General features: G+C 37.5%; 1 long non-coding RNA gene and 1 pseudogene across 1 annotated transcript; both read left to right on the forward strand.

Annotated features, from left to right (window-relative positions):
* Window positions 1-540: 540 nt before the first annotated feature.
* The window catches only part of LOC148121770 (zinc finger and BTB domain-containing protein 1-like), a 104,238-nt pseudogene continuing 78,570 nt past the window's right edge, over window positions 541-26,208 (forward strand).
* Window positions 9,227-15,721, forward strand: LOC146894225 (uncharacterized). Its single transcript, XR_015002297.2, has 2 exons — window positions 9,227-14,425; window positions 14,623-15,721. It is a non-coding gene; the product is annotated as an uncharacterized LOC146894225 (long non-coding RNA).

The raw sequence follows: 26,208 nt of genomic DNA on the forward strand, positions 1-26,208 counted from the left end.
CCTTGTCATGTCTGTGGAAGAATGTCCAGAACACAAAAAGGCATATTTGTTCTGTGGTTTCATGCTGAGGTAAAATGAAGTAAAGGTGTTTTTTTGTTTTGTTTTGTTTTTTCCTGGTTGCCACATGTACCTCAGAAAATCAGGAAAGAAAAGTAGGAACCGACTTTCAAACAAGATAATAGTTCTTGGTGAGGGCTCAGCGCAGGTCTTGCGCGGGGCGGGAGCCAAGGCAGTAGGAGGGCCTGGCGGGGCACAGCATGGGAAGTAACTCAGGTCACAGGCCAAAGGCCAGGGCAAAGAGGCGCAGCGAAAGGGCACGGGCGATCCGGAGCAAATGAGCTCAAGGGGACCAGATGAAGGTGTCAGTGTCCCCAGAGCGTCCTGGGTGGAGCCCGGGGACGGGTCCAACTGCGGAGCCCTGCAGGGCAGGGGTCTGATATCTGGACGTGGGGCGAGCAGCATCCAGCTCTGGAGAATCCGGAGGATCCCAGTGGCGTCCAGGTGAGGAGGGCCAAGTCGACCCAGGGGAGAGGGGCAAGAGTGCTGCTCCAGCCACCGCCTGGGCCTCCGTGCCGCTGAGGGCAGTGCCAGCCTCTTCTGCCCCCACACAGAAACTTGTCACCAACAGGCGACCGAGGGAGCCCCTAACCGCCAGCGGCGGAGTGGGTGGGCGGACGAAAGGGAGGGGAAGGCTGGCGGACGCTGAGGCGAACTGGTGGACAGACTCGGAGTCGCCGTGGTAGCGGGGCGGCTCAGTGCCCTGCAGCAGACGGAAGTCCTTTGTTGCAGCGCAGTCCCTGCTATGGCTAGAGTGTCTCGGAGCAGTAGCCCGCGACCCCTCGCCTCTGCCTCTCCGCACGCTCGCCCCGTAGCTCCGACCCCCAAAACTCCCGGAAACCTCCGCAGCCGCTTGTCCCGCAGAGCCCGCTGAGCAGCTGCCAGTCGTGGTGGTGATTCGTGCAACTTTGACCAGGGCCAGGTCGCGGGGAAGCCGGAACGCGGAGGGTGCCCGGCGAGGATTTGTTGGTGGATGCTGCTGAGCCGGCTGCCTTCTAGGTGCCGGCGGTCAGTCCAGTGCATGCGGCCTCCCCAGGTCTGGGACGAATCCCCTCTCCAGATAACTTCCCAAATTACTTATTTTTTCCTTTATTTTATTTTGTGGTGGGGAAGGGGAGGTGGAGGCGGGAGGCAGCGCTTGATTGACTGGCCCAGAGTGCTTAGCTAACTTCCAGCTGCTGCTTGGCGGTCGGTGGGAAGGCAGCCTCCCAGAATCTGAGGCTGAAGACTTGGGTGCTCTTTGAGGGAAGAGGCACCTGGGTCGCGCGGATTCCAGCTTTACTCTTTCCCACCCCTTCTCATTAGCACAAGGGCTTTTTGTTCCGGTCAAAAGTGGTAGGTCTCAGAGTTTGGGGACTTTTCTGTGGATGAGATTTTTTTTTTTTCTTTCACCCCCGAGTTCGGAAAAGAACGTGCTTTTTGCCTCCAGTTGGGGGCATTTAGAAGTTGGAGCTCTGGGTTAGCGATCAGGAGTCCTTGCAGCTTGAGTGGGCATGCCTGGGTCTGAGCTCGGCCACCACTCTAGATATCCCGTCCGTGTGATGGGAGGGCTTGCAAAACATTTTACAACTCTAGATGCATCAGGAGCAGGTCTGATTACTGGAAGATGGCGAAGCCCATCCACAGCAACTATGTCCTTTAGCAGACCAGCAACCAGAGAGAATGGGGTTTTCTATGAATGTCATTAACTTCCAAGCATACAAAGCGGTCTTGGCTGTCTTTAGCTCCAATTTTAGAATGTTCTTCATGAACCATCAGCACAGTACTGCACAGCTGAATCTCAGCAACATGAAAATAAGCGCTGAGGGTTTTCGCCTCATTTTGCAGTTTTTGTATTTAGGAAAGATTATGACTGCTCCTTCCAGTTTCGAGCAGTTCAAAGTGGCAATGAACTACCTACAGCTGTACAACTTTCCTGACTGCTTAGAAGACACACTGGGTGCAGACTGTTCTAGTTCAAAGTGTTCGTCTTCTGCTTCAAGCAAACAGAACAGCAAGATGATCTTTGGAGTGAGGATGTATGAAGACACCATGGCTAGGAATGGCACTGAAGCCAGCAGGTGGTGTGCTGAGCCCAGTTCGATGGTGCATATACCACATAATAGAGAGCCCTATTAAAATCTTTACAGTTAGCAAATTTTCCTGAGCCGTACAGTTAGCTAATTTTCTGGGCCAATATTTGATGTGTGTAAAAAAAAGTTCTGTGTCCAAATTATCTACTCCAAAAGAATGTGTGTTATGACACTTTGGCAGAGTTTTACCTGTGATAGTTGTGGAATTAGCTTCAGCTGTGAAAAGTTACTAGCTAGGCGGTAGCGGTACACGCACTCGGGAGGCAGAGGCAAGTGAATCTCTGTGAGTTTGAGGCCAGCCTGTTCTACAAGAGTTAGTCCCAGAACAGGAACCAAAAGCTACGGAGAAACCCTGTCTCGAAAAAAAAAAAAAAAAGTTACTAGATATACTAGATGAGCATGTGCTGACCTGCACTAACAGACATTCATACCAAAGTACTGCGAGAGATTACCACCGAATAGTAGATATTAGAGATGGCAAAGATAGTAACATCAAAGCAGAACAGGAGTTTCCACTGCTTTCAAGCTACAGGTAGCCTGGCTTCCCAATAAGTCAAGACACTTGTGCCAAACTGTCCCATTGTGGCCCTACCCCTCCAGAGGTGTCCTATTGTGGCTGTGCCCCTCAACAGCTGCCCTATTGCAGCTCTAGGTATAGCCTGGCTTCCCTATGAGTCAGGAATCTTTGAGGTTCAGAACTGTTAGACTCACACTTACTTACAATCACAAAGCAAAATCAGGGACATTTAGGGACAGTCTTACCTCAGAGTCATACAGGAATACATATAAATTACAAAATTGTAAAAAGAAATGCCTTTGGCATGTTCGTCTTGTATCACAAGGTCTTCAATAAAAATCAAGTAAGTGATACTGAAAAGTAGGCTGCTTTGGAGCCTATGTAATATGTCAATCTTGATGCTTGATGGAAAAGATAACTATATCAATGCTATAGTTGTCATAGATACAAAGGAGGAAACAAATACAAAAAAAATGTCTAGGAATTGTCATCTAATAGCACTGTGAACTGTGCTCCCATATGAACCTTCATGATGATCTATCTATATTAAATTTAAAACAAAGCAGGTTTTGCCCCTGAGCAGGCTGGCTTTGCAGAAGGCCACAGCTGCTTTCATGCAAGACCAGAAGGAGTTCATATTAACTAGCTCTGGCAGCTGTCTCTCTGAGGACTGACACACTGTTAAGAATTCATTCTTTCCTTTTTGTCATTTATTTATTGTTTTTGTTCTATGGTGTTTTGCAGGTATGTGTCTTTGACTCCGAAAGAGACCCAAGAAGGAAATATTAACTGGGAAAACTGGATGTGCAAGCAAGTAAATTCCAAAAATTGTGAGAAATGATGGAAACAGCTGGATATCTAGACAGTCACCTAATGTTCCTCTGTAATGGTAGGGCATTCATCTTTGGTCTACATGTCTACCATATTCGAGAGACTTTTCTGTGAAGCAGGATATTTTAATGGTTTGCCGTACCTTGTCTTGTTGTAGGAGGGTCTTCTTTCTATGTGTTGCTTTCATTGGTTAAATAAAGAGACTGCTTTGGCCTTTTGATAGGACAGCAGCTTAGCTAGGTGGAGTAGACAGAACAGAATGCTGGGAGAAAGAAGGCTGAGGCAGAGAGCTGCCACCATGAAGCTGCCAGGTCAGACATGCTGAATCTTTCCCTGTAAGCCACCAGCTCATGGTGACATACAGATTATTAGAAATGGGTTGAATCAATATGTGAGAGTTAGCCAATAAGGGGCTGGAGACAATGGACCAGGCAGTGTTTAAATGAATACAGTTTTTATGTAATTATTTTGGGTGTAAACTAGCCGGGAGCCGGGCGACGTTCCACTCCTTTTACTACATTGTCTAAACAATTATTGCAAATCTTTTTGTGTGTATGTGTGTGTGTCTTACTTGTCCAAATAGGACAACATACTGTCAGCAGTGGAGGTGAGGGCACTTTTGACACAAAGAAAGTAAATTCCATGTGGATTTTCTTTGATGTCCGTTGTCTTCTCTGCAATAGAATAGTGCTGCCAGGAGCAGACATGTCTCATTGTTACATAAGAAAAAAAACCTATGTTATTAAAACATCTTAAATGCCATATTCTGCAGACATTTGAAGTGTTTCAAGATGGCATGTCTATTTAAAGTGTATCTGTTTGACCTTGAATACATGCCTAATATGACTACAAGTTCAAATGTAATACTGTCTAATTACTAATCTGCATTTTTTATTATAATAAGCAGTTGCCAATTATAACTTTTAAGAAATAAAGATTTTATTACATTGTTAAGTGAGTTAATTAGGTAATATGCCTTGAAGAAGAGTACAAACATATGTATAGTATGTTATAATAAAATTTATTTCAAATTTGTATAAATATACATTTTTTTTACAGAATACAAAAATATAATCCAATGCAAAACATTCAAAAGTAGTAGTTGCTTTTTGAAAGTAGATTCAGCAATCCACCTTTTAATCATATCCTATCTTTATCTTTCCTTTTTCCTTTTCAGAGTAGTTCTAATAATCTACTCTTTTAATCCTATCATATCTATATTCACCTTTTCTCTTTCCAAATTAAGAACCTTGAATCATATTTCCTTTGTTTAGCTTTTATCTGACTATTACCAATAGCAATTTGTAATCACCCTAAACAATGACTAATATCCATGAACCAATGAAATAACAAAAACCTTTCACCCCAACTCTTGGGAATGTGGTAGTTGTGACATTAAATTTACTTTCTGCTCTCTGGAGCTGAATGATTCTTTAAGAGATCCTGCAAAGAAAAATTTTGGTTAATTGTCAGGTCCTATGAGAAATAGTTGTATCAATTTTGTTGTCCAGACTCTGGGTAATGGAATATTTCAGGCCTTTTTTCAAGTTCTGGCAATTGTCTTTTTCATGAATTCATGCCTCCAAATAGTGGGTGCCAATTATAGTGCCAATAATAAAAAGCCAGAAACAGATACTGTTGTTCAAACTAAAGATCAGAAAAACAAAGCAGGCAAGCCACTAGAAGTATTTACCTCTATGAAATCTTCAGACTGAAAGAGAGTATGTTCTTTCTTATTCTGCTTATATTCTTCTCTAGTGTTGGGACTAAAGATGTGCACAACCACTGTCCAGCATCAATGGCTAACTACTGTGGCTGCTGGGATTAAAGTTGTATGCCATATCTGCATGCCCTGTATGGCTAACTACTAAGAATATTTTGCATTCAGATCTTCAAGCAAGCTTTATTTACTAAAATACAAATGAAATATCACTACAACAAAAGCACAAAAATCACTATGGTGTGCTGTGTTGTCTACACACACACACACACACACAGAGAGAGAGAGAGAGAGAGAGAGAGAGAGAGAGAGAGACTGGAAAAGAAGAAAACTGAATACCATACAAGGAAAGGAGCATTGGAGAATAGGGATAATATAATAACTCTTAATATAACTTCAGTTGTCTGCCACTGATGCCCATAGAATCATTTTCAAAAATATATACTGGCAAGCATGTGACTATATAACATTAATGTCATCCATTTGAAGAAACTGAGCATTTGACAATGGGCCATAACATCATCATGTGACCTTAACTGGCCATCATGAATTGGGTGCTTTTGGACCCACTAAGTTATAAATTAGGACATGCACAGAAGCAATCTCTTATCCAAAGGAAGTGATATATAAAAGATCAGGATCAAGCAGGTCCTGAAGGCATAAACAAGCTACATGTAGAAGTATCTAAATGCCTGTGGCATTCCCGCCTTCTGTTGTTAAGCATGCACTTATAGCCCCATGGGATGTTCCTTATGATTGGTCGACTTAAGAAGAGAAGACTAGTACTTGGTTCTGTACGTTATTTAGCCAATACCCAGAAGTGGACAGTTGTAGCATAACAAACCCTTTCTGTTAAAATTCTGAAAGACACTGGTGAATGAAAATCTTCATAGTGCACAGAAGATCAGGCATTACATATCATTGTAGAGTTTGTTTGGAGAAATGGCCTATTGTGCAACTATTCCCTGGCTGATTTTCTGTACCCAATTTACTAACAGGATGTTCAGTTACTTGGAAATAGCATGATTGGAAAATTGGCGAGAAAAGACATCTAAGGAAGAAATTTGTGGATAGATCTCATTAAATGGACAATGGGTGTGAAGATACTTGCATCCAATATAAATGCTCCTCCAAAGATGGCTTCAGCTTTGAAGGAGTTCAATAACCAACTAGATAGGATGACTCTTCCTGTAAGCAGTCAGACTCTTTTCTTAGACATTTATGTAACTGTCCAGTGGGAACAAGAACAAAGTCACTATAGTGACAGAGCTTCATGTTAGAAATGGGCCCAACAACATCGAATTTCACTCACCATGGCTTACATGACTACAGCTGCTACTGAGTGCCAGACAAGCCATCAGAAGAGACCAATAATGAGCCCTCAATATGGCACCATTCCCTGTGATGATCAGCCTGCTACCTAGTGGCAGGTTGTTTACTTTGGAATATTTCCTCCATAAAAAGGACAACTCTTTTTCCCTAAGAGTTGGTACTTATTCTGGTTACAGATTATTCCTTCCTAAATGAAATGCTTCTGCCAAGGACTAAATAATGGGGCTAGAGAGATGACTCAGTGTTAAGAGTGGTTTTTAAACATAAAGCAAAGAAAACCAGACTACAAGTCTCAATCTCAGAAAACTTAGACAATAATAAGGACACTAAGAGAGACATACATAGATCTAATTTACATGGAAAGTAGAAAAAGACAAGATCTCCTGAGTAAATTGGGAGCATGGGGACCTTGTGAGAGAGTTGAAGGGGAGGGGAGAGGCAGGGAAGGGAGCAGAGAAAAATGTAGAGTCAATAAAATCAATAAAAAAAAGAACACTGATTGCTCTTCCAGAGGACCGGGGTTCAAGTCTCAGCACCCTCATAGTAGCTCAAAAAAACATTTTATACCAGACAGTTGTGGCACACTCCTTTAATCCCAGCCCCGAGGAGACAGTTGTGGATGGATCTCTGTGAGTTCAAGGCCAGCCTGGTCTACAGAGTTAGTGCCAAAATAGGTTCCAAAGCTACACAGAGAAACCCTGTCTAGAAGAAACAAGCAAACAACAACAAGAAAAAAACATTTCATGATTCACTCCTGCTTTAGTAAACAAAATTCTCCTGATAAGCCCTGGCATTTCCAGGAAAGCACAAACTGAAGAGCAAAGCAGTGCTTACTGCTTGAAGGGGAGTCAGGAGAAAGGTAAATACTAATCCAAACATACATACTAAGTTATAATTCACAGTGTCTTACAGTATATCATTGGGAATGCATAGTGATACATTATTTATTGTTGTAGTCATTACATATATATATAAAACAACATACTTATATACATATATCTATATATATAAAATCCTTAATGCAAGCTAGGTATCATTAAATTATTTGAAGCACGTATGTAATTTAATTTTTATGAGAAAATTACCCAAGGCCGACACATGAATAAAATGTCTTTTAGGTTCTATGTATTTTGTATAGGTTTACTAATTTACCTTTTGATCATATATTTGAGAACTGAAGATGTACAAAATAACACAATCCCATTTGCTATTATTTCAGTTTTTTTCCTCTTGTCTCTCTTAACTTACATTATAATTGTAAATTTTGTTTCAGGGAGGGCTTTTAGATATCATCTAATCTAATCTAATCACAAGTTTAAATATCATGAGATATAACCCCTCCATTTTTTCTCTTTTATACTCTCACTTTTGAAATGGATTGGTATTCTAGAGTGCTATATAGACTTATTCTATTCTTACCAGAGAAGTCTTACATATTCTATTCTTACCAGAGAAGTCTTACAACTGGCTTTTGTGATTCTACTTTAACAAAATACAATTTAATACTAAATAGGAGAAAAATGATCAGAGACTATAGTAATATCCTTGGAGCATTTGTCTGAAAAGAATTTGAGAGTCATCTTCTTATTCCACAAATTACAATAACTTTGATATTAAACAAGGTCTCCACACTTGTTACAGTATCAAATAGAAAGCATTTCTTTAATGTAGGAACAATGCCAATAATTACTAAACTGCATCATTATTTTCAAATATTCTTCACCTTTAAGAAATATATTTCTCAGTTGGGGGTGGTACATGCCTTCAATTCTGGCATGTGGGAGACAAAGTCAACTAGGTATCTGAATTCAAGGTCAGCCTGGTCTACAGACCAAGTTACAGGACAAGAACTATGCAGAGAAATCATGTCGTGAAATGTTATACATACCAAAACAAAAGGAATATATTTCTGTGGACAGTGACATGGCTCAGGGTAGTGAAAGCACATGACTGGGATCCATATGGTAAGAGAAAATTGATTCGTACAACTTATCCTCTGATCTCCATATGTACTTGTTTTATCTGTACCCACTGATACATGAAATGCATACACCCAGTAAATAAAATGCATTGAATATAGATATAGATATGCACACACTTTTGGACTCTGTGGGATTATTTTGAAAAAAAAAACCCACATTATCTTTGAGCAAAAGTGATGGGAACACATGAGGGAGTTACAGCCAAGGCTGATCAAAATACATTATACACATGTAAGAAATACTCAAAATTTACATTGTGTTAAAAGTATTCTCATTGAGTCAATAATTTCTTTACTATAGATGCCGATGTTCAGTTCCTAGATTTAAACTGTCCTCCCTTGGGCTCCTCAGCAGGTGTAACTACAGGAGTGTCACAGGATCGTTTTGTGTACATTTTGATCTGCTGTAAATATATCAAGAACATTTTACCATGGGTAGAGCTCTATGGGAAGGCACAGGTCTTGGGTTCAGTCACTAGTACAGAGGTAAAACAGTTTCCTTTGCTTTCAGAAAGTAGAAAATCACACAAATCGTTAAAAATGTAATCAATCTTTATTGTTTAAAAGGATAAAATGAGTTAAGGATAAGATATAGCTTTCAAAATTTATAATATTAAATATATATTAAATAAATATATGTGTGTTATATATGTGTTTGAAGATAATTTGGAATTTCTGTGGATTTCTTTAAAGCAGTGTTTTTTCAAGTACTCTTTTTGGGCCAGTATGGTGTCTTAGCAGGTAGGTACTTCTTGCTAAGTCTAATGACATAATTTGATGCTCAGAATCCACAACTTATAAAGAATATGCTCCTGCAAGTGTTCTTAGTTGCCTGGAGTTCTCTGTGTTCTCTGTGTAGGACTGAAGCCTACTTGAAGTTTATTGCCATCCTTGGTCATCAGATGATTAGGTAGTCATGTTGGTGAGACATTATGGGTATATGATGTGGGATTCCCCTCTGTATGCTATGAATATGTTTCATTACCATTGGTTATTAAAGAAGCTGTTTGGCCAATGACTTATTAGATAGAGCAAAGCCAAGCGGAAAATCCGTATGGAGATATATAGGGAACATAGGGGTAGTCAAAGAGATGCCATGTAGCTGCCAAAGTAGAAAGGGGCCAACCACCATCAAGAACCTTACCAGTTGACTACAGTCTCATGGCGGTACACAGATGAATAGAAATGGTTTAATTTAAGATATGAGTTAGCTAGAAATATACCTAAGCTATTGACCAAACAGTGTGGTAATTAATATAGTTTCTGTGTCATTATTTGAGTCTCAAGTCCCGGAAACAAAAGTGCCATCTCCACATTACTTCTGATAATTCTAGGAAATACAATCTCATTACAAACTTCCTGTTCCTTGACACTGATAATTTTTCCACTAATTCTTCCTTAGTGATTTCTGTGTTTTCAATGAATTAGCACTAGATGTATCCATTGGCACTAGATTACATTAATGCATTTTAATTGGTCGTAGGGTTTTGTAATGGTCATCATGGGTTGCAAAAAGATTAGAGGTGAGGACTACACTTACATTTGGGTATAATGGCAAATATTTATAATGTAGTTATGGATTATTCTGAGTTATTAAAATGATTATAGAGGATCCTCTCCTAGGACTATGACTTCACTAGTCCTGAGTAGTAGTACCAGGCCTGATTTCCCTCTTGTTGATCCTCTTATTTCATATTATGGTAAGTTTTCACCTTCAAATCTTTACTCAACTGGCAGTGTTTCCTGGTTTTGTTGTTCTTGTTAAACAACAGATTTTAAATAAACCAACAGAAAATCTTGGAATATATTATGGAGTTCAATATAACTTTACATTTATTTTTTATTAATGATAATATTTTTAAATGTTCTCTTAGCATAGACTCTAGTAAAGACTTTGTTTAGTAATTTTCTTTCCCTAATTTCAGTAGTACAATCTGAGCTTGTAACATGAATGTAACAGGAAGGACAGAGCAAGCAGTGGCCTAAACAGGGCACCAGATGCAAATATTTTGATCCAATTGGCACCACACACCCAGTCTCATTCAGGTGTGCTCTGATGCACTATTAAAGTATTTGCTAGCTGAATAAAGGGATAGCAAGGAATGGAACCTCTATTCAGCAGTTCACTAACTGGTATCCAACTTGTTCCAGTGTCTTTTCTCTTCCAAGCTCTCTGCAAAGAAGCTTTTAAAATGCAGAATTTATGTAGCTCTTGCTGGTAGCCATTAGATATATCAGACGTGTAGCAGGTGACAATTACTATTCAGGTATCAACCTACTAGATGAATAATTATCTGATAGGTGAACCTCATTAAGCATAGTTGTGAGGCCACTGAGTCCAAAATTGCTTGCTTCTGTCTGTATTTTCACATTTGCAAAAGCAGCTATGGTGGAATTCCCTATTATCTGTATTGTATGTGTTTATCTCATGAATACATATTAATCTACTGGGCATATTTGTGTGTGAATTATCAGGAAGATGCTTTATAACTTTTGACTCAGTCAGGGCCTATTAAGTTCCATTAAGAAGTTGTTTTAATCACATCTTAGATTTATGGTTTAGGAAAACGGTTGAGTTCAGACAGGCTCAAATTCCTTTAATCTTTATGCCGAGAACTGCAGTTATAGGTTTCTTGTATACTATTACATGAAACAAACTTCAGAAGAGCTTTAGATTGGACAACATGCCTTGCTACAACAAGGACACAATAGCTGAGCTGCCTGTATTGTTTGTAAATACAAAGACAACACAGTTACTGCTAGTTGGCAGTGATTAAATACTTAGACCCATTTCTGACCTCAAATTGTGAAACTAAGTTCTGACTCGTATAGAATACAGAAGATAGTTTGACTCTGCAGCCCCAGATGAAGGCTGTAGGTGTTCTTGAATAATTAAAAACCTTTTATTGCCTTATATATTTGGTGGGGATATATAAACTAAAAAAAAAACATAAGAAGATGGAGCAATGAGAAAAGAATAGCATGAATATTAGAGCATGATGGAAACCAAGATGAGAAAATAAAGCAACTATCAAGAGTGAATGTGTTTTCCCCTATTTCTCAAAAACCTTCAAATAAAAAAAAAGTCACTAAAGCCCCACTAACTTCAGCAGCATTAACTTCACAGCATTTCAACAGTCTGTAAGCTATTCTTGAAGGCTTCAGTATGTCCAAGTTGATGAGATTACACTTTGGATAACAGGCTAGCCTCAAACTCACCAAGACTTGCCTGCTTATGCCTCCCAAATTCTGGATTATATGTATATCAGCAGGCCTAGTCTTTTCTTCATTCTCGAATACAGGCTGGCCTAGAAATCAAGCTGTCCTTTATATTCAGCTTTCCAAGTGCTAAAATTAAGTCAGTGGTTCAAGGGGCTTGCTGTGAGATTGTGTACCTTAATAATGTAAGCCAAACCTGTAATGTCTCATAATCATGACTGTCTGAACATGAACTGAGCAAGGACAACAATAAATATACTAATGTGGACAAGGGAAAGACCAAAAGACTTCAGTCCTAGACAGAGAAATACAAGCAATGGTTCAAGCAGGAGAAATAGTCCCTATTTAAATAATTTTTTAGGGGTTGGAGAAGGGTGTAAATTAAATGTGTGTGTGTTTGCACGTTTGCCTGTTTTCATGTGTGTGTGTGTGTGTGTGTGTGTGTGTGTGTGTGTGTGCGCACTCGATAATGTTTGTGCATTCTGTAGAAATGGAAGTGTTATGACTTCCCCATTCTAGATTTTTTTGTGGATAGTTGAAATTTTTTAACTCTTGTTCTTTGTCAGTTTCCATTTATTCCTGCAAAAATGTTATAAAGCTCAATCACACTTGACAAGAGGTTGACAAAGCAGAGTAGAGTGTCTGCGAATGTGAATAAATTCTAGGTTATGTCTCATCTGAACCAACTTTGGCAATCTGGAGGATTCTACTCCACAGAAAACAGTTTATACAACTGGACAATGTCAGGGTAATCCAATCCAATGAGAGCATCTTCCACCAGAGCAGGCCTAAGGAAGTGATCTCCTCAGGACCAGGTATGAGGGACTGGTGGCCAAGAGAGCAAGTCCAAGCCAGTGACCTTCTGCTAAAAATGGTAGTGGAAGCCTACAAATAGAGACAGAAGTCTCATTTCTTCACAAAAACTACATGTGGCTTATTTTTGATGCCATATGATCAAATAGAAATTGTTGACATTATCTTTAACCTCATTATTAAAACAATTTTGTAACTAATGTCTACTACATTGCCTTAATGCATCTAATGCTACCATCTAGCCACAGTATTTAAATCTTTATCATTATTAAAGGACATTCTCAGGATACTCTGAATTCATACAATGATGGAAGGTAAAATGTGTGTTCTACATTCCCTAGATATTGTTTTTATTTTTAAAAACAAATACTTGACATTTCAAGTGCTCATTCTTCTTTTCACAAAAATATCACAGAAGTCAAAGATTTTCATCAAAATCTTTTATCTGATAGTAACTTATAAATAGCATGTTTGATGATTATAGGAGATGTGGAGGTCCTTGTTCAAATCAATATACTAGGGGGAAAAAAGAATGTTAAATACAGTCTGAAGCCTTAGAAAGAAAGGATGCACAGCCTGTTTTCTGCCCAGGTTGGGAGCCTGGTGATCTTTGCAGAGTCTAAGTTTCTAAAATGACACCTGACCCTTCCGTAAAACATTAATGTGAGGTTGGTTTTCCAAGTCAAACTATAGAACTCATATTACTCATATTTACGGAAGGTATAACATGTATTTTACAAGTAGCTTAGATGTAGTATATTTATTTGTATTATTTTGTGTTTTATTGTGCACAAGGCAATTAAATAAAAATCATTTGTTTTAACAATGAGGTTAAAGATAATGCCAGCAATTTTCATTTGATCATATGACATCAAAAATAAGCCACATGTAGTTTTGTGAAGAAATGAGACTTCTGTCTCAATTTTTACCAAATTGTACTGATCTTAAGTATGCCTAAAATAAATTTCATGGAGTCAGACTCATGAAGTTTAAACCAACATCATCTCTTAGTCATGGTGACTCCAACTGCCTTCTTGCCTCCTGTTGATCATTAGTTGATTGACCGTGACAGTCACAGAGACTCCATAGATGATCAAAAACCAAGATTTATTTTTGTGCAAATTGTCCTTAGTGAAATTCTCCCAGAGGGCAGCTTTTCTAGAACTATGTGTTAGTAGAGTAAAATAATAGGGTTGAAAGGAAAAAAAAACTTAACAAAACAGAACAATAATATAATTTCAGTTTATTAATTAGTGTTAGTTTCAACTTGTATTGAAAACAAAACAAAAAAACTGCTAATTACCAACAATTACTCCTTATGTATTACCTTTATTCAACACAAGATTTCTACCTGTAGAAACAAATCAACCAAATATTGTCAAGGCAGTGAGGATTAGGATGAACTGTAGCTCATATGGATTTTCTAAAATTTCTTTCCTTAGAATTTACATGCAGCCGAGTTTTCTCTAGCTCATTGGTCATATCAAGATTGCAGTAGCTCAAAGAAATATTTCCCTGGATGTAGCTCAATATGTGTAGGGGAGACATCTTAAAGGGTTGAATGCTATGAGTTTTGTAATGTCTTCTATTGACATGCTTAGATTGGGGTTTGTTCAACAACCCTGAGAAGAGATATACAGGGAAAACTGCTTACTCCTACCAGGGATGTTTGTGCTTTGAAATACAACTCTTTGGGAAGATATTTTATGCTTCATGTGTGGTAATGGACTTGATTTTCCTTGCCTTTTATTCTTCTGATTTTGAGTTTGAAATTTTTTCCTGACCCACGGCCAATGAACCTGTCTGGGAATCCAGGGACCTGGTTGGAATCATGTTGTATAATAGCTTTGGAAACTGTCCTAACTTCTCAGAATCCAATAGAGGTAAGTATCTCCATTACTGTGTAGAAGGTTCTCACTTTACCTGTAGCAGATGGTTCTTAAAAGGAGATTCATGGGTAGAGTGGAATCTGAGTAATCATAATAACCCCAGTTGATCCTGAAATTAAAAAAAAAGAAGTGTTTAAATTTATTTGCAAATATTGTATGCTATTTTTATCATTTCTTTTTCTTCTTTTCAGGTTGAATAACTCTTCATGTTTATGATTTTAATTCATGTTCCAAATTATCTAATTTCAATGGTTAATCCTAAGGATGCAAGGCATGGAAAACTTCCTAAAATTCAATGATTTGTTGACTTCAGTAGCTTGCATACTAAGGTCAGACTCACACCCTTCCTCTTTATCAGTGGTCTTTCCAGAGCACAGGCCCTTTGTTGGTTTTGATCCTCTACAGTCTAAAAAGTCAAAGCACCACATGCTCATTCTGAAGGACCATCGTGCATATTCTGCAAGCAGACACAACTTTTACTGATAGCAGGAGAATCCTCAAAGCTTACCATCCTGCTTCATCTTTTTCCTTATCCATGTCCTTACTTGGGATGTAGAGCATTAGCTGTCATGGGGGGTGGTCCTAGAGATGGGAGAAGACTGGAGAAGAGAATAATTAGAATTTGTTGTATGAACTTATGAGATTGTCAAAGAATTAATGAAAGTTTTAAAAGAAAAAGCATACTCAAAGTTAATATTTACATGGGCAAACTATTCTTATCTACTGTATTAGTTCAGGTGGGGTTTGATCAATTAGGTTGATGTTTTAGAATTTTAGTACCTGCATTAGTTAGAGAGTTTATTGCTAGGAAGAGACACAATGACCACTGCTATTCTTACAGAGAAAAACATTTAATTGTGGTGACTTGTCTATAGTTTCAGAGGTTCAGTCTATGATCATTTTTTCAGGGAGAATGGTGCCTGGAGCTTACAGTGATGCATCTTGTAGGCAATGGGAAGTCAGCTAATACACTGGTCAGTATCCTGAGCAAAGAAGTCAACAAAACCTGTCTCCACAGGGAGTGACATGCTTTGACCAACAAGGTCATACCCACTCCTACAAAGCCGTACTCCTTAAGAGTATCTATCCCTATGACACTATGTATTCCAGTTACAGTCAAACTATCATAGTCTTCAATATGGTGCAACTAATATGGGATATAAATTTAAGAGGAAATTTTCATTAAGATGTAGTTATTTGGGTGGAGACAAAGATCACTGTCCCACATGAAATATGGCTAAAAAAATTGTCTTTGATTCATACCAAATAAATCACATATTAAACAGTTAACTGTTTCTGTTTTTTTTTCAGTTTTGTATGTGTATAGGAGAAAAAAACGTGTATATGGTGTGAACCTACATGATTGGTCTATGTGTGTCCACAAATATGTGTGCTAGTGCATATGTAGGCCTAAGGTTGATGTTAAGAACTGTCCATCATTTTTTTAATGTATTCATGAAGGAGACAGACTCTCAATGAAAGCCAGAACTAGTTGATATAGCTTGTTTTGTAGCCAGTTTGTGCTGGTGTGTTTATTTCTTACCTATTCTGATGTCGGAACTACAAGTTCCTGACCCACAAAACATTCATATGAGTGGTAGAAATCAAAACTCCTATTTTCACATTTATGTGGTAAGTACTTTATTCCCTGAGTTATCTCCACTGCCCCCAACCTAGTGACTTAAAAATTGTGCAACTACGTTCATATAATAAAAACACATGTATAACATACTAAATTCATTTTACAATTTCAATGGTAAATATGCTGCACAATTAATAAATATGACATTATCATAACTAGGGCGAAGACTGGATAAACATAGGTGCCATTTATGTTTGGCACAGACTAGAATCAATTTGACATAATGCTCTGTTATTTGTAATCAGAAAGTGCTGGGATTCAATTTGCAGTATGGTGGGAATCAACAATATTGTTCCACAATACACTTTAATGGAGATAGAAAAGATTATTAAGTCTTTGTAATTAAGAAAAATAATTATTTGTTAAAATAGAAATGTTTCTTTGGGGGGAGTATTGCTGGCTGTCACAGAAGCCTTAAATATCTTGCATTATCAGTTATAAGTCTGCAATAATCAATAACACAGCACAGGAAGCTTCCTTGCCCATAGCAATTGGAAGCAGCACAGACTATGGACATCCACATGGTTTCTGGATGCAGTGCTAACCAACAACATTAACATGGTATCCCGGAGCAGCGTGGAACACCAAGGTCTTTTGAAAAGATTTAATATAGAAAATGAATGTTCCTCATCTGGTGTAGGTTGCTGCTCAGAGTCAGGGAATCATATGTTTAGGCAATTCCTGTTTCTGAGCAATACCTGAGAGAACCCCAGACTTCTGTGTACTACACTGTATCATCAGTCACCATGCTGTCACCCTGTAATGGCCACCCTGTTTGCAGCTTTTAGGTAGCTCTTCTGGCTTGCTCTCCTCACCATAGCAGGTTGAGCAGTGTTAGGAGCAGCAACAGTCGAGTTACATGCTGAGGGCAGAATCTGGTTTGGGCCCAAGCCTCCTGGCATCTTAAGAATCTGCCCATCTCAGCAAGGACACAAGTAAATCTAACTAGCTCAAACATGCAAACATGGATTTCTCAGGCTTTGCCTTTATCCCCCAATTTTCTCTGCCTCACAAAAAGATCAAAAACAAAAACTTTTGTTTTCCTAAAGATTGCCACCAAGGTCACTTCCCTTATTTAGCCACTTCTTCCTGAGGCTATCAACATCAGTTATTAAAGTAGTGAAGTCCTGGAATCTAAATCCTGCTTTGACTCACCTAAAAAACATGCCTAATTAAAGTAAAACATGTGATTCTAACACAGGGCTTCTCCCTTTACTTTTATAAACCATCCTTGCTAGTCATCTAAGGGCCATGTCTATCTCCCTCTAACCAGAGGCAGTCCTTTATCCCTCTGGGACAACTGCACCTACCCCCGCTTGTTCCCTCCCTTTCTCTCTTGACCTCTATGTCCTGTTTTATTATTATTGTTATTCTTTACCCTTCATCCCTCTTGGGTACATAAATCTTTTTTGTGCTGAGAACTTGGTCTTGTGGTGTCTTAAGTCAACTCCCAGGCTCTCTACAGATATGATCCTTTGTTTGCAGAAGCTGGACTTCTATAACTTCCATTTTCTATTTTATACTTTTCCTTTATTCCACCATGTTATTTTTTCCCAAACCATGAAAACCTATTTTTAAAAGAATCTTCCACTGTAATCTGCCTTTTCTTTAATTTGTTCTGGAGATACACAATTCTCTACAGGCCTATTCTCTGCTGCCGCATTTCCCTTCAATGGGAAATGTCTCAGTATCCTTGGAGCAGCCTTGAGGCCCTTTAGGTAGGTGGCCACCTCCATTTTCCAACTAGAGCATCTTTGATTAATCACACAGGACCTTCCAGAATATTGAGCCTATTAAAAGTTCACCTAGATGAAAGAAAATGGTGAATCCTTAACTTTCACCAGAAATTGCAGCCATTTCTACCTTACAAAACTGTATAATTCCCTGCAATTGACACATGCCAATGGTACATTAAATAGAACATTGACTAGAATGAAGATTATGGTAATGCAGGGTTGAGAATCATCAGCCACAGTGAGTTGTGTCTTTTTAATTAGTCATCTATCCTCCTGTAACCAATTTCCAAGATAGGAAGCTGTAAAAAAATCCAATAAACTCATTTGTTCACCCAGATATGCATAGTACTACATCTTTTCTCAGTTGGTGTTCTGTATGGGATGATAGACATTTCTGTGTATTTCTTCAGAGAATGTCTCCAGGAAGACATTAATGTACCATCAGGCATTACTGTCCTCAATATTGGTGAAGTACAACTAAGAGATCAATATATTAGCTGCATTTTTGTCCTCTGTGGCCCCTCACCTTACTAGTTTTCTCTTCTTTTAAGGGAGCCATTTATATTATGTTACAAATCACCAAAATGACCCAAACTGGATTATGTTTTTAAGCAACATATGTATGTTTGTATGTATGTATATTTGTACACACACACACACACACACACACACACACACAGAGAGAGAGAGAGAGAGAGAGAGAGAGAGAGAGAGAGAGAGAGAGAGAGTCGCATTCTGAAATACTGGTGCATTTATCATCAATAGAAGACTCACAATTTCAGATGACCAAATCCTAATGAGGTTTTCACTTTGATATTTGTTTAAGACAATGTCTGCCATATTTTCTGCTGTACAGTTTCTGTTTTCCATTATAGTAATGAAGATTTACTTCACAGTCCTTAATGCTTCACTAAGATTCTATTACTACTTCAAATATTACTCTAATTCAAAGATACTAATCTTAAAAGTCTTTAATTTGATCAATTTATGCCTTCTCTTAGGAGGCTTCCAGTTGTATTTGATTCCTTTTTTGCTTAAAGAATTTCTTAGCTGAAAATTCTAGATGCAAAAATTGATGCCAACCTATGAGTGTTTCCTTTTCAACTTATAGAATTTAGAATTTTGGGGGTTTTGGGTGACTTAACAAGTCACTCCTTCTATACTATGGAAAATCTTTTAACTATGTGATTCAATCAATAAAAATCTACACAGAGGCCTATATTTGTACTTCTAGTGAAAAAGATGAGGGTTTGAATGTTAAATATTTCTAATTTAAAATATTTTAAATTATTAAAATATTTAAAATATTTTAAAAACTCATACTTATTTAGATGTCTCTTTTAATTCTTTTTATTTATTATTTAATATTTAAAATATTATTAAAATATTCAAAATATTTTAAAAACTCATACTTATTTAGATATCTCTTTTAATTCTTTTTATTTATTTATTTTTGGTTTTTCTAGACAGGGTTTCTCGGTAGCTTTGGAACCTGTCATGGAAATAACTCTTGTAGACCACACTGGTCTCAAACTCACAGAGATCCACCTGTCTGTCCCTCCAAACTTCTGGGAATAAAGGTGTGCTCAACCACCACCAGGTTTACATATCTTCTCTAATTTGCTTTCCTAACATAAAATATCAATGCTATTATTTCCATTTATTCATCTTTTTATTTGATCAATATGTATTCAACTCTATCACTATTTGTCATCATCTATACTTCTTTTTCAAACATCTTCAAATCTACACACATAGCTCCTCCATATTGTTATATGTCTGTGACATGCCTCAAGTAGTTTTAAAGTAACTGATATACAAAGGCAAACAGAGATATACAGAGATATTTCATGTTTTTCTATGTAAACTCATTATAGGTCACTGTCCTAACCAGAGCCATTGAGAACCATGTTTTCTAGTATACAAAAGCAATAAGATCATGATAAAATATGTGTGTTTATAGAAAATAGTAGATTCAAATATATGAATGAGCACATGTTAATGAGAGGGCATCCACATCTGTAGACAATGGCTTGTATTAACTCTACATGGAGAACACAAGCAATAATCTGTGTCATCTAAGTGTACTAGATAGAGATGCACTCACTTTTAAGCAGAGAAAGATGGAGGTCCAGTTTCCTTACAGAGCAATATAGGAAAACCTGTATTCTGACTGCTCATGATGAGAGAAAGACAACGGTGAAGGCATAATTAGAATACAGCAGACTGCTTAGCTGAAGATCACAGTTTAGTGATGGCAGAGGATCTTACTTTGTGTAAATTACAGTTGTTGTCTTTTAGTTATTTTGGTTAATATCATGTTTCTGACTACCAGTATGTCTTGGAAATTGAGTGAAAGAAAGATATTTTGTCATCAACAATACATATAGGAAAACAAAATCACACAAGGATTCTGTGAGACTTATTTATTTATTTATTTATTTATTTATATACAATCTTTTCTCATTTTACACAGCTATCCCCATTCCTTCTCCCTCCCTGCTTCCCACCCGACACTTACCCCTACCTCACCACCCATCCACTCTTCAGAAAGGGAAAGGCTTCCCATGGAGAATCAACAAGTTCTGACACATCACTTTGATGCAGGACCAAGGACCTTCTAGCAATATCTGGGCTGAGAAAGTTATTCTTCCAAGGAGAATGTGCTTCAATATGCCAGTGCAAACACTAGTGATAAATTCTGGTCCCACTTCCAGTGACTCCAAAGACTGCCCGAGTCTCTGTAAGATTCTTTTACTTCTGGCATTATACTTTGTGAACAGTTCAAATCTTACATGAAACAGTAGCAAAGAAAAAATTCAATATATCTGGATTTAATCACATTACAATAGCCCATTTTCACAGGGTAGTACTACTGTCCATTTGACCCAACAGCTGATCAAAATGCCTGTTCTATATTGCCTCCAACTTGAAAGTTGAGGTCCCATAGAAGTAGAGTGGTAGTGTTTATGGGATAGATAACAGTCTCTCCATCTGCAGTCTGGAAACTGAAATCTTTGCAGCTTATTTCTGTCAGCAGTGTGATGAGTTTCCTTCCACAATGATACAAGTCATAACAAAAACTCTAATGAAGCCAAAGTTGGGGTGCCAACAAATCCTATGTACTTCTATCCCTTTTAAGTATTTTTTTTTAAAATTCACCCAGGCTTTGAAGAAATTTTTAGATTTTTAATAGACTCACCCATAGCATCTCTTCACCTTCATAATTTCCTCTGCCTCTGCAGCAAAACATTTCTGTCATTGTGAAACAGTATTAATTCATGAAAGTAAATATCAGTTAAAAGGCTACCTCCAATATCACCAAAAACATTTTTCCATGGACACAGGAAAGACTATTGTTTCTTTTATTAAAATTTTATCACATTTCTCAATTTATTTCCAGGAGAAGGAAGTGTCATATTACATATGTGATAGCTGGAAGACAGCTTGTGGGAAATTTATTCTATTCCACCATGTTAGTTCCAAGGATTGAAACCAAGTTCTCAGACTTGGCAACAAATGACTGTTGTATACTCTGATCTATCCTGTTGACCCCACTGTCTCATAAGTTAAATGCAAATAATTGTTACAGAACCCGTGAAATCATGTCAAAGAACAATCCATGAGACTGAATGCAGTGGATATAAAAGGCCTTTTGTCTTTTTTCTTGAGCCTTTCTTACAGTTCCCCTATATACCATTACTTTGATTGTGTACCAACATTGAATCTGAATCTACCTAGACTATCTAGGATCACTTCTAATAAAGAAGAAAGGAGGGTAAATGCATGTTGTCTACTCTAATGTACATACTCTGCTAACACGTTTCTGAGCATGGGTTGGAACAGCCTGGAGCTGTTAGGTGGAGGGCTCTGGGTTAAGCCAGTTCTACACATATTCTATGCTATAGGTATGTGGCTGATGGTCAATGCATAATCTTGAATATATTCCCCACACGTAATGTGAGATAACAATATGAAAGTCTAAACATCAGCCTCCTTGTTCATCTTAAGGAGATTTCCTGGTTTGTGATAAGCTAATTCCATGTATGGGAAATATGTGGGATCTGGATAAAATGAGGAATTCAAATCGAATCTGTTGATTCTTACACATAGGCTTTGTTTCTTGGTATCCTGGTCAGGATTAACCTTAAATAAAAAAAAAAACAAGCTGTGTCTTCAAGAAGTAAACTAGGAAGTTGTGACTCCAGAGTCTCTCTGATGCTAAACTACTAATGGTCAGATTGGTGTTGAAGTATATGGATGAAAACCAATGATGATTTTCATGGGCCCAGAACATCTGTACATTTTTATTGTTAGATGTTCTCTTTTATTGCATTATTGTAAGTAATAGGAATATATTTATTTCCTCAGGATCTCCTTCATAGAAACTTATTTCTAATCAACCTCATTCTTGAAAGCATGCTTTAAGACAGGACAATAAATAAATCCAGCCTACATCACTTGAAGTTTGTGCACAATAATAAATATGTCCTATAAGTGAGCTCTTATGGAAGGTTCCCTACTTAATGTATACTGACAATGTTTAATTGGGCATAGTTAAGTTTAAAACAAGATGCATGTAAGCTTCTTGTATCTTCATAGGGATATCCTTCTTTAGGTTGGGACAGTTTTTTTCTATGATTTTGGTGAATATATTTTTTGTGCCTTTGAGCTGGAGTTCTTTTCCTTCTTCTATCTCTATTGTTCTTATGTTTATTTCTTTCATGGTATCCCAGATTTCCTGGATGTTTTGTGTTAAGAATATTTTGGATTAATCATTTTCTTTGACCGATCAGTCTATTTCCTCTATCATATCTTCAACACCTGAGATTCTCTCTTCCATCCCTTGTATTCTGTTGCTTATGCTCTCATCTGTAGTTTCTATTCACTTACTCAGATTTTCCCTTTCCAGAATTCCCTTAGTTTGTATTTTCTTTATTGCCTCTATTTCAGTTTTTAAGTCTTGAATTGTTTTAACTGTTTGCTTCACCTCTTTGAAAGGTTTTATGTTTTTTAAAGTGATTTATTAATTTCTTCCCAATTTTTAATCTTTTCTTCCATTTCTTTCAGGGAATCTTTCATTTCTTGTTTAAAGGTCTCCATCATCCTCATAAAGTTACATTAACAATCGTTTTCTTTTGCTTCATCTGATTTAGGATGATCAGGTCTTTTTGTTGTATGAGCACTTTGTTCTAGTGTTTCCATGCTGCTTTTTAGGTTGCTGAGTAAATTCTTGGATCGTTGACTAAACATTTCTTCTTTCTACTGGTGCAGAAGTGTCTTTTTCTCTTGGTGCAATACTTGCAGTTGCTGACCATGACTTTGGTAACTGTTCTTTGTCTCTGGGAACCACTCAGTTCTCTTTTGGCCTGCTCTCTTAATCCACTCTCTTAATCTGCTCCATTGACCTTCTCTCTTGGTGTGCTCTGTGCACTTGCAACCTGTAATTTAGGGTTATTCTCTTGGTCCACTCTGTGTAGTTGCAGTCTCTTGGTTCTTGGGGGTTGGGAGAAAAAGATGGTAGAAATAAAGGAGGGGAGAAAGGGGGAGGGGGAGGGAGGAGAAGTTGAAGGAACAGGGTGATTGGAATAGATGAATGACAGGGACAGAGAGCAAGAAAAGAGATACCTTGATTGAGGGAGCCATTATAAGGTTAGAAAGAAACCTGGAACTAAAGAAATTCCAAAGAATCTGCAAAGATGATCCCACTTAAGACCCTAAGCAATAGTGGAGAGGGTGCCTAAACTGGCCTTGTCCTGTAGTCAGACTGAAGCCTATCTTAAATGTCACCACAGAAAACAGAGTTAGAGATCTACACAGAGCACTGGACTAAGCTCTCAAAGTCCTATTGAATAGTGGGATGTGTGAGAACATGAGCGAAGAGTTAAAACTTTGATGTGGATACACACTAAAACAGATTACCTGAGTTAATTGTGGTTCACTAACTCTGGTTAGATAGGGAAAGGTCCTACATAGAATCAAAATAAGCCCTCTGAATGTGGGTGACAGTTGGAAAGCTGGGGCAGACTCCAGGGCCACTGGCAATTGGACCAGTATTTATCCCTACTGCTTGTACTGACTTTTTGAAAACCATTCTTGTTGGCAGATGTTGCTTGTTCATTTCCCAGCTGCCCAGACCCAAATAATCACTCAGAAACTATATTAATTACAACACTGATTAGTCTATTAGCTTTTGCATGTTTATAACTCTTACATCTTAAATCAAACCATCTCTCTTAATCAATGTATCACCATGAGGTCGTGGCATACTGGAAAGTTTTCATCATGTCTCTACTGGTGGCAATGTGGTGTCTCTCTAAATCTGCCTAGTCTCTCTTCTTCTTTCTGCTTGTAATTCCAGCCTTACCCTATTCTGCACTGCAATAGGTCAATAGCAGCTTCTTTATTCACTATCCAATTAAAACAACACATATACAGAAGAACTTCCCATATTGTCTCCTCTTTTTTGTCTAAATAAAAAAGGTTTTAATTTTAACATAGTAAAATTACATATACAGTCAGGTATCAATCAAGAATTACAGTTACAACATTTATATCTACTTTATATATTATCATAACTAAGGAAAACTCTATTTATAGCTATTTATTCTTCAACTCCATCAATGTCTTCAGAAGAATATATTATTACTTAAGTAAACAGGAGGTTCATTGTAAGCAACTTCTAAAACTCTTGAATTGACAGAGATATTTCACTGCCTGGACAGTCACCAAAAGTTCTGTAACATTGTGGTTTTCAATCGTTGGCCTCCCATCCCAAAGTATTCAGCAGACATTTCTATGAACTAGGAAATTTGAAAGACTGTATTGTGTATATTGGCAGTTTGTCAATAACTGTCTTCTTTGCCCTGTAGAATGTCTGGCAGACTCTTTCACAAAGCAGGAACCCAAAGGACCATCACACCTTTAGGCAAGTTCAGTAGTCATTTTTCTGTGGGTTCTGACTATCTAGTCCATATAGCATACCATAATGAGGTCTAGGCAAGGACGTTTTCTTGCCCAAATGGCTAACAAACTCCATAAAGAGCCTCTTTGATGCCCACCATCCTCTTGGAGTAGATTGGTGCTGTCAGAAGCAGATGAGATTCTTTGTCATGAAAAGTTCTAAGTTGTTAATATGTTTAAAGTGCCTTTTTTCATAGATCTTTGAAAGGCTTGACGAGCCTCTATCTGAAATAAATCTCTATATATCTAGAAAACCTAAGTAATATGACTACAAACTTGAATACTTTAAATGATTATCTATTAACCTATATTTCTTAATTATATATTATATTTTTATATGAGCTGTGTAAAAACAGTACTTTAATCAAGAGCAGAACTATACATATAGAAAATTTGACCTTAAATGTAAACCAAGGTCAATACCAATGCAAAGTATTCACCTTTATATCATATCCCACTTTAAATGTAAAGGAACATTTACAAACAATACTTGGAAATTTGGGCATAGTTCTCTCCAAATTTCTTTCTGCTTTTTTTTGGGTGAAGTAATTTTAGGGGTTTAAGACCTTTGAGGGGGTCTTGTTCCATAAAATCACATTAATCTGGAAGGAATACACAGGTTCTCATCTTCTGCAGAAACAAAAGCAGCACCTATTTTCCAAAGCAACATATTATTTTTTTAAGTCAAGATACATTTAAAAAATATATATGTTGGCTTAGATTAGCAGTCCCCAGAATCAAATATCTCTCTGTAGTAAAAAAAAATCAGTGAAAATGCAATAACATATATAATCCAAACTCTGTGTATATTCCATCTTTACAAAAGTTATTTTTTACTCCTTTAATCTATAACTTTTTGTACTACGTTTCTTTAAAAACTTTATTTTTTAAAGCCATTTACTTCCTTTTTAACTGTCTATATTCTTTTTCTTCTGCCACCCAAGCCTACATATATTTATCTATCACTGTGACCCATTTAGAGATCTGTTTTATCCGAATCTGTCTTTATTGTGAATCTGTAATTATTTTCTGATCAAGAGAACTTTTTTTTTAATTCTAAGCAAGCATGGTTAGGACCAACTCCATGGTCCAGCCTTCTTTTCCAGTCCAACATGGTAGAAACATGTTCACTGCCACTGAGAGTCATTTTCTTTGCCCAGATCCAGGGTCACAGTGGGTCTATGAAACCATTAAGCAATTTGTAACACACTGCTCACAGACTGATTGTTTGGTGGGATATGTTTATCAAATGAACTTTTGACTTATAATATATCTGATCTATATGATCTTAATTGATGTATTCTCACTGTCAGATATAATATCTGTGAATGGGGACAGAGTATATCTGTAGTAATTATCACACTATATGTACTTTTGCATCGATATTTAATACCTTCTTATTGATGTTTCCTTATTTCTTGATAGCAAGAAGTGGA

This window comes from Myodes glareolus, chromosome 6, assembly GCF_982192425.1.
Source record: "Myodes glareolus chromosome 6, mMyoGla1.1, whole genome shotgun sequence".
NCBI classification, from domain to species: Eukaryota; Metazoa; Chordata; class Mammalia; order Rodentia; family Cricetidae; genus Myodes; species Myodes glareolus.